This window comes from Falco punctatus (genome assembly GCF_963210335.1).
Source record: "Falco punctatus genome assembly, chromosome: 3".
NCBI classification, from domain to species: Eukaryota; Metazoa; Chordata; class Aves; order Falconiformes; family Falconidae; genus Falco; species Falco punctatus.
The window spans coordinates 57,669,887-57,680,566 of record NC_137582.1 but is presented as its reverse complement, the minus strand read 5'-3'; positions in this window follow the sequence as shown (position 1 = coordinate 57,680,566).

The window sequence follows — 10,680 nt, the reverse complement described above, 5'->3', positions numbered from 1 at the left end:
TAGCTGAACTTCTTCCAAGAGGCATCCCGGCACTGTCCAGACTGCTGGCCGCCTCCTCCTCTGCATTTTTAGAATCTAGCACATAGAAAAGACAAGCTGCTGATGGTATATTTGGAAATCTCTTTGACTGCAAGCTTGGACTTTTCCCCTTTCTTACTCCCAGCTCAGATGGTCGGTAACAGGGAAATAGCTGTCTCATTTCTTGAAGGTCCCTCAGAAACCAGTCCAACATGAAACAAAAGTGAATAGCCCCATTATTCTAAGGGGGTGTAATTTTAAAAATACCAGGGATGCTTTTCTTAGTCAGTAATTGAAAACTCAATTTTAGTACTCTGAATGGCAACAGGCTTCGAGGAGCAAGCATATTGCAAGCTGAAGTTTGCCAAGTGCAAGACAATCACAACTGCTCTTTATTTCTCTGGTCACTCAATAATATTAGACTTCGTTAAAGACGAGAGATTGCATTGCACAAACTGAGCCCTAGAGACAGAACCCACTCACAAATAAACAGAAAAACTAACCCTGCAACATACCAAGTCAGAGTATAGACTGTCACCAGATCCACAAAACCCAGTATTTGCATTTAGTGTGACCTCTCTACTGTGCTGTTTACAGGAAATTGAACACACAGACAGAATGAGTAAAATCAGGGATCAAAGGAAGGACTGTAAAACTGAATTTTGCAATAATGCCCCTATCTTACTGCTAAAAGAATAGTATTAACTTTATTTCACTTTTTCACAGGATCAAACTTTTCACCTTAGCATCTCAGGGTACTCTATAAGAAGCTTCAACCCACAGCAGCTGAAATGCCACTATGAACCCTTTCTGGTATCAAGCACACCAGCACCCTGATATAACTAAAATAAAAGCAAATGAGTAGAGAAAGCTCTTAACCCTGTGCTGCATCTGAGGTACGATGCCACCTTCACCGCTTGCTAACAAGCTATGTTTGCCCCACCAGAGACATATAATACAGTCACTGATCTCATGTTTCTAAACATGCATGTTAATTAATATGTAAAGCTTCCAGTTACTTGGAAGCCATTTCCCCTTTTCACCTTCTTTAAATCTAAACGTGTAGCTGTATTTCATGCCTTTTTATATAAATGACAGAACTGCCATAAATTTATAAAGCAATTATGAGTCCACTGATTTTAGTGAAAATAAAAACATATCATGCACCTGAAACAGAGAAAAAATCCAGACTAAAGATGATTAACTATTCATATTTGTCTCTGCCTTTTGAATAGACATCCTCTCTCCCATGAGATCAGGGATCAACTACTACTTAGCTATTTCATCCTCAGCTTTGGCATTAAAACCTTCCCCATCAAGCACTGTCTTAGTAAAGTTCTTTCTATTCTAAGGAATAAAAATAACAATGAAATGAATGATTAGACACATTATATATGGCATTCAGTTATGGGAAAGAATGAGATGCTAAAAAAGCTGCATTATATTTATACTACTTCCTTATGCTTACTTTTTTGTTCCAAGAATAAGATGCTTTCTCTTTTACATTCTGATTGTGTTTTGTGACAATCATTATTCAGGGAATGAAGCATTTTAATGACTTAAAAATTAATTTGGTGGTCTCAGCCTAGCTCCCAGTGAACACGTGTCCACATCAAAAAAAAAAAAAAAAAAAAGCACACACTAATTGGCAGTCTCATTGGCATTCACAGCACAGAAGCCAGAAACTCCATAGATTTTAAAGCCAGAAGTGACCATTGTGATCATTTAGTCCGACAGGTCATGGGACTTCCCTGAATTAATTATTTTTTCAAATCTCAATAGCTGTGACAGACCTGGACCATTTTTTTTAGAAAAACATCCAATGTCAATTTTAAAGTTTCCAGTAATGGGAAATCCACTACAGTTCTTGTTTAGTTATTCTAGGGCTGATTGTGCTCACTGTTAGAAAAAAAGAAAAAGAAAACACAACCTGAATCTTAATTCTCCTCTGAATCTTTGTACCATAAGCTTTAATCTTCGTTAACATCTTACACCTTTGTTTGATAGAGTGGTGTCCTTCTAGCAAGTTATTAGTGGTGATATGAATGTCAAGACTGGAGGATGTTGGGGTTTTTTAATACTGTAACCTAGTTTTGTGGGTATTTGTCCAGTAAATTGGAAATCTGGATTCAATGCATTCCTAAATCTGAGGAACATGCAACCCACAAGTCCCATTTCCAAAGAGAACATCCCAATTGCTAGACTAACCCCTGCAGGAAACTGAGACTTTCCTTCTTTTTGAAGCTGGGCCATTATGTTGGCCAAGAGCGCAGTGTTTCTGAGGGCAAAGAGAGGACACCAAGCATGGCATTTAGCCTGGTGTGTGATGCCCTTAGTTCTCAGAGGGCCTGTGAGATATATATACATATATACATATATACATATATATATATATATATTAAACATAATAGCTGGGTAATGAAATAACTTATAGAAGAGCATAAAACTCAGGGCACATCTTTCTGTCCCTTTTCCCTGCAGAGTGCCATGGTATTTTTTGCTTTTAATTCAGTTGTTACACTCCTTTATCATTTCACCCTTAGACAGAGACTTGCCACTATGAGCGTGAGCACAGCATGGGAAAAGCCATGGTACATTTTCTCAATACTACTTTCTGGATTTTACCTTACAGATCTGGAAGTCCGACATATTCCATTGCCAACTATTATTTTCTTAAATTATTAATGTTAGTTTGATATTTTTTCAATGTTAGAATATTACCAGCTAACTACTGGCACTATAGCATGGAAAAGGAACTCCACATTTTCAAGGAGTATAATTAGAGGTAGCTAGGCATTGCATATGCAACCAGTGAAACAACTGCATTTTCCAGCAGATTGACTAAATAAGGATTCACCCTAATTAAAAGCTTGAAGTTTTAATGAAAATATAAAGCTGTTCTTGGGAAAGATCCCTGCTTTGATTCACATTCAAGTCACAGTGGCAGTATAGTTCTTAAGAGACCACCAGCAGAAGTGAGGCTGTTGAACACTCCAGGAGCCCTCAAGAGGACCAAGGTATGAAGCTTATAATAGGAAGGCATAGTACTAGGTCAAGGTCTCTCAGTGAATAAATGGTGCATTTGTGCTCTAATTAAAGCATTGCCCTTTCTTTCACTTTTTTGGTTATTACAGTTTTATGTGTACCTGCAATATCTTAGACTAGAAACCCTGACCTCTTTAGCACTGTTTAGAGGCAGTTTAGTCAAAGTAGACTAAACAACAGTTTATTCTATATGCTCAAATGAAATTTGTAAGGGTTTGGATTGGTTTTCTTATACATAAGCTCCTCTTCCCTACAAGTTCAAAGAGAAGAAAAAGGACATTGAACAGCTAGGTACAAACACAGATACTTCCTTAGTGTTAAGAGAGTCTTTTTAACAGGTGCTTTAATTACTTAATAGCCTGGAATAAAGTTATAGCCTTTTGGTTGCTGCTATGATTACCGACAAGTGAAATATACAGCTCTGGCAAAGTAGTTCCCTCTCCAGAAAAGAAAGCTTCTGCCTCTGATACTACCCAACACTCCACTTAATTATGTTATCCTTCATTTAGATGGTGATTCTATTGCAACATCTAACAAGGAGAAGATATTGCACAGTAATAGTGAGTGGCTAGGACAGCTGCTTGATCAAGGCATTATTGAATTATACATACTGAGGATGCAGCTGGACAGAAAACTAATGCTTTCACTGGGTGATGAAATTCTGCTCTGTAGTCTTTTAATACACGGTGTATCCAAATAAAGAGTAAAAGAAGAAATAAGGATCATAGCAGATTAAATGCATTGAGACGTTTCTACCCTGATATTTTTATTCAGAACAATATTCCCTCCCTTACACTCTTCATGCCACTTTATGACCACTTAGTTGGGCCAGCTGCCTCTCTACCAGTTGTCCCAATTAGGTGAAATCTTCAGTACAACAGTGGAGTTATTCAAAGCTCCTGCAAAGCCATTACAAAACCAACACAAGCCAAACAGAGGCATCTATAAATGCTAACCTTTTAGAGCCAAGTCCCTCTTTCTTTCTAACAATAGGGCTGTAAAACAGGATTTTGTAAGGAATATGGCTCTCTGGCAGTGCCTTTGCAACACACGGCAGGGAGCTGGTTAGCTGCACAGGTGATGTAGCTGGGGGGTGAGGAGCTGGCAGCACCCCGTTATGGAACACAGTGGTGAGGACAGCAGGGCTGTGCCAAGCACCAGCCCCGCGGCTGCCCCAGGCTCCCGGGACAGCCGCCCTGCGCTGCTGCCAAGCCTGCTACCACCCCACGTCTGGCATATGGGCTGCCCACAAAGGAGTACCCCAGGGCCCCACCAGCACAACGTGGCACGTGGATGATCTTTGGGGTCCAACAGTAATTTCGGAAGGCCTTTGGGACTCTCTATTTTAATTAAAAAATTAAGCCTGAATGGCCAGTGAAGCCAAGGGATAATCCTGGATCAAATCCAGGAAAGACAAACTGGAGCAGCCCCAACACAGGCAATCAACACAACCAACACTGTAATCATTTTAGAATAACATGGCCCAGCAAATAGAGGTGGATTTGAGTTCAGGGACTCATATGCTCAACCTCTGGTTAGTAGCTTGCAAAAGACCTTTTCTGCAGGACAGATCATGCTGTCCTACCTCTGGCTCCCTTGTCCCTCACCAGCCAAGGCAGCATTTCCATGTCCCAATGTGCTTTACTGCCAGAGAAAGCCTCAAACATCATGATCTCAGATGGAAGAAGAAAGGTAATCCATTTTTAAGTGATCAGAGAAGCCTCCCTCAGAAATTATGGGGAGGAAGAAAGGAAGGGAGAAGGAAAGGACATTACATTTGATGAACAAACGGGAGAAGGTAGTAGAGGCAAATAAAGTCAGGACAGAGCAGCTGAGTCTTCCTACCAAAACACTTCTCAATATTTGGTTTGGGTACCACTGACTTAATTTTTAAACATTTGAAGGAAAACTATGTAAATGCTTTAGATTAATAAAAGTTAGGATGAGCTGTTCCACGGGTTGAAGGTGCTTCCTTTGCCTTACTCATGATTCAAGAAAGGTAGAAAAATTATCTATGTGAATTCAATATCTTTATTCAGTTACATGTGTATATACATACATATATGTGTACACACACACACATGTGCACACGCTAAGGATCATCGCTACCAAAAGCTTTTAAATACGCACTGCACCGCCTTCTGGAATCCCCACCCAGCAGGGTTTCTTTTAACGCACTTAAGACAAGACTTTGGATGTGACCTCTGAATTTCATCAAGCTTACATATAAGCTCCAAGGGCCAGCTAATTGAGCAAAATGAGCAACAAAGCTTAATTCCCAAATTTCCACAGGATAGGAGAATATATGGAAGTCTAAGTACAGTTGCCAAAGTCTTGCTTTGAGAGATATATGACAATCTATGAGAGGAATTGTGTTTCTACTTTAAGCTCAGTTTCTGCTTCGTTACTTTATCCCCATGTAGTCATTTACACCTTTGCAAAGTGAATCGAAAATATTATCAAGTGAGAATGAGAACAATTTATCATTCCTTTCTGCAGTGACTGCAAAGGGTGGGAAGCAGGCACTGAATTTGTCAGGTTCAAAAGAGGTTGCAAATTCAAACAAATACATTTGTACTATTAATTTTCAAAGGAAATTAAACACAAAACATTAGCATTCAAAATATACTTTCAACCAGGAAATACGTAACTATTGGTACCATTAGTGGCCACAGCATGGTTACATTTTGGACATATGAATTAATGCTCTGAACTCCATTGAAGTTCAATAAAGTTATGCATTCACAAAATTGGCTTAAATAGCAAGAAAATGCCATTGTTTGAATTTACATGTTTATACACATACATATATTCTTCACTAAAGTTAGCACAAAGCATTAAATGCAAAGGGGCGGTGTTTGAATTACAGTTTCAGCAACATGAAACAAAATTAGAGCAACAATATCAGAAAGCACTGACTTGTACATACATTCTCACATATTATTCCATATTAATATAACTGCTATTTTCATTCACTTTCTGTGATCACCAAGCTGACCTAAAGTTGAATTATATCCTTGAATACAGAGATATAGAGCCTGGACTTTTAAACAATAATATAAATAATGAAAAATGTCAGACTTTTGAAATTACATACATTGTTTCATGAGAACAAAAATCACATTTATGTGAACAGGTAATAATATTGCAAGTAGAGATGTTTCACATCAAGTATGTGAGCCTCTTTAAATACATTTTTTTAAAAACAGGATTTTACAAGCTGCTAATATTCACATCAGATCTACAGACTTTCATAAATGCTCATCTACACCAGGATGACTGGAAAAGAAGCATTACAATAATGGCATAATAAAACTATTTAGTTCAGGTATCAAATGTGCTTAGATTTATTTGCAGTTTTAATTAAATTTTCATTTTCTGTGGAACACTTTCTACACATCAGAGAATGTAAAATAACAACTAGATATTTTTTTCACTGAAGACACACAATGATTTCAGAACTGAAAAAGACGGCAATAATATAACAGGATTTAAATCTGCCTTCCAGCTTTCTTTAGAAACAAAAGACAAAACAATACCCTCCCACAAAACACCTCTTAGAGATGACAACCAATTATTTCTACTTAATTTAAATGGCCAGCTCCTAGGGAGAAGCATGCTTGGTAGAATTTCATGTGAAAGATCAGCTCAAGAGTTTTAATAAAATAAAGTGTTTACTAAGATAGCATTTTCTGCATTTGTACATTATTCTGTTAGGCAGATTTTTAAAATGTTGTTGTTATATTCTGTCAAATATAGTCTATAAGTAATAAGAAGTTTGGGTTTAAAATAAGGAATAAGTCTATTAAGGAAATAAGACTAAGCAGCTTTTATCAGTAGAAATTTACCCTGGAGTTTTTCACATTGAAGTCTAAATAGTGTTCAGACTGAGCTAATCCTGACAAGAAAAGATATTTATTTCATATTTATGTTATAGCAATTATTAATCTCCAAAAAGTAGCTTTCAGTATTGGGGGTGTTTCATATCAAGTACATAGCCCGCTTACTGATTTGATCAACAGTGCCGGGAAATGTGTTACTGACAAATGGAGCCAGTATCCTCTCTGTCTCTGTGTTGGGAGTGTTGTTTGACTCCCCTTAATCTTACTTTCAGGAGATCTGCCTGTGTCCCCAGAACTTCTAGTAGAGACCAAGTGTGCTAAGCCAGTCCCAGGGAAATAAAATGACAAAGCCGGCTGATTTGACCTTTGAGAAGACCAGGGAGAAGGGGTAGCAGCCTGACATCCTGAAGTTGTTGGAAGACCAGAGAAGTATCTGTATGCAGCATTTATGTTTAAGAGGGTGGTGAGGCCTGCTGGGAGGAAGAGGGGTGGAGATCTGGGAAAGAAAAGGAACTTGGCTTCAGCCAACCCAAGACGACTTTCTCTGAAGTTGAACCTCTAAGTCCTGGGGCTGGCTGGCACCATGCACCCATTCTCCAGAGGAAAAGCTGACAGAACAAAACATACAGAGCTCTCTCCAAGACAGCTATACATTGCAATAAGTCAAAGTGGGAATTAATTATTTAGGAAGGTATCAGTGGTATGAAGAACGGTAATGGAGCAGAATTGAAGGGCAGCTACAAGGAGGCAGAGTGTGATGAATTTATCAGAAACTCCAGGCTCCACCAGACACTTTATTGGAAATGGAGAAGAACTCATAAAGTTGAGCTTTAATTAGCATTTTCACATCATTTTCAAACTTTAAAAATTAGTATCTTACAATTCCAATTTCAATTACAACTGAATAGTTACAGTTTTCAACTACATTTAAGGCATACACAGGTGGAAACAACCATATATTGACTGTTAGTGTCCTCTGAATGTGAAATCTCAAAAGTTTATGCTCTTCCAGACTCCAGAACTCTTTCATGCAAATACAGAACACCTTGTAATCAACCTTATTTCTAAAGTATGACAAAAGTTTCTAAATTAGGTGCTTTCTAAATTACCATAACTACATTCCTCATATTATTATCAGCTATAAGACACCACAAAAGCCTGCTGAACCAATCAGAGTGAAATGATTTTTCATAGACAATATGAAAAATAGACCTTTTCTTAGCCTTGGATTTTTGGGTTGCATTGTTTCATATTTTTCTTAGCAAAAATGCTATACTAAATGAAACCAGAGCTTAGCAGGCAGCAAATAAAAGAAAGTTTGTAAAAGGAAGGTAAAAAATTCTTTATACGCCTGTTAAAGAATTTGCAAACATGTTCTAAAACTTTAGATTTAAAAGCCAGCATGGCCTATCCGCCATCTGTACAATGATCTCTGAGGTGCAGAGAAATGATGTAAGGTACTGAAGGTCACAAAGATTGTATGTGGGGAGGTTAAAATATCAACCAAAATCCAGTTTTATCAACCTCAGAACTCACAGAGTAAGGACACCAAACTCATTTTAATTTAACAGCTCCAAGCATTTCATATTTGTATTGTATATAACTATCTATTTGTCTTCTACTTTTGAAATTCCAAGATGCTTCTGCATTGCACTTTTCATCCTCAAGTGCAGAGTTTAGAAGCTTTTTTTAAAAAATTAAACCCAAGTGTATGCTTTTTACCCAGTATATTAATATTTATGATTTCAATTATAATTTCAGCAGTTGAAGCATTAAGAAAAACACCAACAATTATGATAAAGTCAAAATAACAGGGGTAATGGTGGTACTGTATCTCATACTTTATTTTATGTCTTAGTAATGTTTTCTCATTTAGTTCTCAACTATTTAAAAACCCATTTTTAGTCACCAATTTTGGCACGATACTTTATGGTGCAACCCTGCTTTATTTTAGTGTTGCGAATACCGCCAGGAAATCCTCAGGATTACATCCTTGCTAGAGATGAAAACAACAATCATTCTTTTCCTCCTGAAACGTATAAAATGGAAAATTCTGGGGCATAGCAGCCAGTTACACAGAGGAAATTATTCCTTTGGATTTGTGCCAATCACTAATAGGTGCTATTTCATCACAGGTTAGCGTGGTCAAACTACTTTTCTTGGTTGAAATTTAACACTTGGTAAACAGAAGATTGTATAGTGAGTTTTACTGGAGAATCACCAGCCCAACACCACTGTAGTCCACACCAGGAGGAGAAACACAGAGCTTGGCTCCATGACACTGTAAAAGGGGCCTGCACAAACAGGTTTACCTCGAGCCAGGTGATAATCTGAACGCCTTAAATGCCTCCTTTGTTAGAACTATCAATAATTCTTTTTTCTGGAAGATGGGGAGTGCAAGCAGCTGCGGGAGCAGGTATGCCTGGGCACGAGCGGTCATGCATTACACTTTCATGACCACTCCACCTCTCACATCTACTTGTTTTGTCATCCCTAGCATTTGATCCAAACATAATGCTTAAATCACTAGGAATTGCACCTGTTTTGGTATATTACTAGAAAAGAATGTCTGCAGGATTTCAAACCCTTACACTTGCTCCCTGTGCAACCAACCTGAAAGCGAGACGGGCTACTTTGCTTCAAGCATAATTTGATGTGTGCAAGGAGTTTAGGTCTCTTGCCTTCTTTTCAAAAACTCATTTGTGCCCTGGGCAATTTTCAAGACGTGTTGCAAGTTTCCTGTTCTACTGAGAACCAAAATACAGGTTAGCTTTTCCTCCATACAGCACAATATACCTGCCAGCTACAACTCTTCAGTTGTGGATTATGGTAAGGCTTACATCTCCTCAACAAGCAGAAGCATTTGCTCTGATAAGGAGCATCCTTAGGAAATCTCATTCTTTGGATATAAATGATATGTGGTCTGCTCTGCCTGTGAATAAAGTGGAGTGGGTTGATCAGTGCATAAAGAGGACCCTGTGTAGAGACTAAGAAAGCAGGAGCAGAAAGATGAAAGTAGTACGAGGACATGAATAAAACTTTTCTAAAGTTTTTAGTCCCATTCCAAGAATTTTTTTCCCTAAAAATTTTATCAGTCGTAAAAAATATATAAACAGTGTAAAAAGAACCACTGAAATAGCTGAATGAGACGAGTTGTCTCTATGGTCTTTCAAAATTCTTTAGGACCCTCATGGACCTGAAGAAAGACTAAACGCCAAAGGCTTGCCATTTTTTTCAGCTATGTCATATTATTTGCTCTAATAAAAAATATTATTTCTCCTCATACTGTATAATGTAGAGACAATAATAAAGGCAACATAAAGTTAAAAAATACTGCAATACTGAACAATCTTTCTCTTCAAAGTACCTTACTAACAAGAGAAAATTAATAGACATATGCTTTTTTGCTTCTACGTGCAAATTACTTGAAAACTTGTTTGTTTGCAAAAAATAATGCAACTTCAGGCTAGAGAAATCCATGCTGTTTTTCCAGTTTCTTCAAGTGAAAAATTCATTTATTACACTGTGTGCTCCCCATTACCTGAATATGCCTGCTTAGAAATTAGAGGCATTACAGAGACAGTTCCCCAGTTGTCACTAAACTGATAAATGCTCTGAGCCGAGTGTTGGCTGGTGTTACCATTTGGTAGTGATGGCACAGAGTAAACCAGCTCTGAAGATGTGCAAATACATACAACAGAGTCAAACAAAGAGTGAGAAGCTGACAAAGTTGCAGTGCACAGATCCTTATTCTGGAGTCCTAGGTCTGGCAAAA